Source organism: Colobus angolensis, unplaced genomic scaffold (genome assembly GCF_000951035.1).
Source record: "Colobus angolensis palliatus isolate OR3802 unplaced genomic scaffold, Cang.pa_1.0 Scaffold41, whole genome shotgun sequence".
Lineage (NCBI taxonomy): Eukaryota > Metazoa > Chordata > Mammalia > Primates > Cercopithecidae > Colobus > Colobus angolensis.
Window position 1 is genome coordinate 6,934,297 of NW_012117488.1, and position 3,919 is coordinate 6,938,215.

Below are 3,919 nucleotides of genomic sequence, written 5' to 3' on the forward strand. Positions count from 1 at the left end.
CGGATCACGAGGTCAAGAAATCGAGACCATCCTGGCCAACATGGTGAAACCCTGTCTGTACTGAAAACACAAAAATGAGCTGGGCGTGGTAGTGGGTGCCTGTAGTCCCAGCTATTTGGGAGGCTGAGGCAGGAGAATTGCTTGAACCCGGGAGGTGGAGGTTGGAGTGAGCTGAGATTGCGCCACTGCACTCCAGCCTGGCAACAGAGACTCCGTCTCAAATAAATAAATAAATAAAAACAAAAAATAAGTCCTTTCTGCTGACTCCAAGTTTTAGAGCCTTACTCCTCTAATGCAAATTTTAAAAATCTCTGACTCTGCCTATAATCTATAAAACCTCTGCTTACATCTTTAAGCCCCCTGCTTCAAGATAGCCTGCCTTTTCTGCTGAACTAATGTATACCTTCCCTGTATTGATTTCCGTCTTCGCCTGTAACTCCTGCCCTCCTGAAATGTATAAAATCAAACACATGCGGCTGCCTCGGGACCACTTACTCATTGCTTCTTGGGTTGTGTTTTCCGGGGGCGGAGGTTACTCTTGCTGGCTTGACTAAACCTCTCTTTCAGATATTTTACAGACTGATTTTTCTGTTTACGGTATTAATCAAAATGTTAACATTAGTAACTTCTAGGGGTAGAATTATGAATGATTCTTGTTTCCTGAATATTCTACAACATTCAGAAATGGTGTATTTGGGGTTGGGGGAGAATTGTTACTATTTTTAAATCCCATCTACTCTTGGGGCTGTCCTCATTCTACATAAACAGACTAACACCCGGTGGCAGCTCAGAGTCTTTTTATCGTGCACGGAGAGATTCATCATCTCCCACCCACACCAAGCAGCACTTTAGGTCCCCTGGTAACAGAACTGAAGGTTTGTATCTCAGTGACTAATGATTATAATGCCCTTGGCTACTTCCTGTATTTTTACCAGCTCCAGGAACAGATTAATCAGAGAACGTTCCCTGCTGGCTTCTGGGAAATAACAAACAACGATGACGCTATCAAGTCTCTGTGGATTAAAAAACCTTTACAAAGGGGCATTCTTTCTTTTTGTCTTTTTTTTTTTTTTTCTGTTTTGGTTTTTTTGAGACGGAGTCTTGCTTTGTTGCCCAGGCAGGAGTGCAGGAGCATGATCTGTGATCTGGGCTGGGTGCAAACTCCGCCTTCCGGGTTCAAGCGATTCTCCTGCCTCAGCCTCTGAAGTAGCTGGGACTACAGGCGCCCACCACCACGCCCGGCTAATGTTTGTATTTTTAGTAGAGACGGGGTTTCGCCCTGTTAGACAGGCTGGTCTCAAACTCCTGACCTCAAGTGATCTGCCCACCTCAGCCTCCCAAAGTGCCGGAATTGCAGGCATGTGCCACTGTGCCCAGCCACACTGTTTCTTTTTGAGCCTTCAAAAGAAATTTTGAAAATTTTCTTTGATTTTTGAAGGCAGAAAACCCAAATTTGGATTTGAAGCTTGTTCTAATCAACCTAGAGTCTTTTTGTCTTTGGGAGCTATATAGACATTACAAGTCTCTTCCTTTCCTTCCCAGCAGAAAAGCCTTTGATGCTGTATTCTTAGCACATGGAACCCTAAACCAAAGCCTGCACTGGGGTGTTTGTGAGAAGCATGTGTGCAAAGCCTGAGAGACTACCCTATTGGGTGTGCTGCTGGGCAGGGGTGTTCTGGTTTGACTTTGTACACGTAAGTGACTTATTTTAAATACATGTATTTTTTAATCACAATTTTAAAGGTAAATTAAAATGTTTAACATTTTGGTAACAGAGGGAGGAAATAAACAAGAGCCCTGTGTAAGCCTTTCATTCCCTGTGGATCAACCATTTCTGGTAAGTTCCTGTAGAGTATCTACTTCACCAGCCAGTATGATCAGCAGTAGGAGGCCATTACTCCAGGGACATTCTCAGACTTTAACATTTCACCAACAAGTAAAATTCCAAAACAACTTTAGGAATTGGCCATGGAATGCCAGCTTTTAGTTTGTCAAATGAAATTGTTAGGAACCAGCCATCTACTGGCACTGCTCTTTTTACAAAAGAAAGACACGTTGACCACAAGAAATGGACCTGATCTCAGAATAAAGGACTGTCTCTTAAAAGAAAAATTCACCTTATAGAATATTTTGCCATATTTTCCTTAATTTTTCATTTTACCAAAATGAAAATGTTGTTACCAACTTGCATTTTGCCCATCTGCCTGACTTTGTCACTATAGCCCAATGATTATCATTGAATCTTTATTTGATGGGACCTAGTCTTTAACATTTTAGGGCCATGATACTGAGTATCATTGAACAGTATCAAGAACACTGAGGTGAGAAATGTTAGATATTTGACTGACTTCATACTAATTCCGGGATCTTATACTAATCCTGCAACCACACTTTTGAATTTAGGCAAGTATACTACTTTAATTTGGATGAGATTGTTTTTGTTTCCATTGAGTTGTACAGTACTTTCTAGGTATTATAATTGAAGGTCTTTTTACTTGGATTCTTGTCTGTTGAAGGCACTCTGCTAGTGACCACCCAAAGAACAGAGAATTTTGATATCATACTCTTTGGCCTAAAGTCTCTTTTGAATTATAATCATTGAATTTCAAGCAAGCAATGCTTTGAAGGTGGGTTGTACTAGCCAACAACTTAAATGAGTTGAGGCGAAGCACAGTAAGAATCAATTGAAACGAAAGGTGTACTATATACAAACAATTTTTTAAACCTTTTCCAGAACTGAAGCAGATACTAGGACAACATTCATCTTCTCATGCCTTAAAAGCAATAAAAAGGGCATGCAGTCTGTAGGAGAGCTCTCCTGATTTGTCAATGCCTGCAACACGTAGCTCATATCTCAACCTGCTGACATTGTCCCCAGGCACAAGCCTGGTAGAATAAATACAAGGAAGCTCCCTGGATGATGAGACAGGCAGGAGGTTTTCTGGGCACAGGCTGTACTGTATTACAGAGTAGAAATAACAACCTCAACCTTAAATATGACTTTCTTTCCAAACTTGAAATTAATTGGTGTTGAAGTGGCCGGGCGCGGTGGCTCAAGCCTATAATCCCAGCACTTTGGGAGGCCGAGACGGGCGAATCATGAGGTCAGGAGATCGAGACCATCCTGGCTAACACGGTGAAACCCCGTCTCTACTAAAAAATACCAAAAACTAGCCGGGCGTGGTGGCGGGCGCCTGTAGTCCCAGCTACTCAGGAGGCTGAGGCAGGAGAATGGCGTGAACCCGGGAGGCGGAGCTTGCAGTGAGCTGAGATCCGGCCACTGCACTCCAGCCAGGGCAACAGAGCAAGACTCTGTCTCAAAAAAAAAAAAAAAAAAAAAAAAAACGGTGTTGAAGTATTTCAACCAGGGAAAGAAAAAAACCCTTTAGCAGTTTTATATTGTCTTGAAATGGAAATCTTTGATCCAAGTTCTGGATGTCTGGGAACAGCATGCATTTGCAGCCTCAGATTTCTTGAACTGCGATTCTCAAAGAAGCTTCCATCAGAAAGGACTTTGCAGAAGACTCACACAACATTGGTGCTTCCGTAGGCTTCATCCTTGACTTTGTTCCCTCATTCTTTTCTAGGTCAGGCCATCTCAGACTTGTGGCTGCAGCTGTCACTTAGAGCCGCACACCTCCTAAATTGGGACCTCCAGCTCTGACTTCTCTTCAGTGCTCCAGACACGTGTATTTTTCTGCTTGCCAAACATCTTCCACACAACAGGCACTTTAAACTCAACATATTCCAAATCAAACTAATCACATTCTGCTCGCTATCGGCAGCCTTCTTCACTCTCTTATTCCTTTATTTTGGTTAGTAGCAGTGTCATTTACCAAACTGCTCAAGCCAAAAGCACTGGTGTCAGCCTAAACTCCACACTTTTCTTTCACCTCCATTGTCTAATGGTCACCAAAGT

General features: G+C 42.5%; 1 long non-coding RNA gene across 1 annotated transcript in view; it reads left to right on the forward strand.

Annotated features, from left to right (window-relative positions):
• LOC105521797 overlaps positions 1-3,919 on the forward strand; it is a 32,948-nt gene that overhangs the window by 3,735 nt on the left and 25,294 nt on the right. The window contains exon 2 of the long non-coding RNA XR_001003326.1: positions 1,543-1,694. This is a non-coding gene — a long non-coding RNA (uncharacterized LOC105521797). The remainder of the gene's footprint in view (positions 1-1,542; positions 1,695-3,919) is intronic.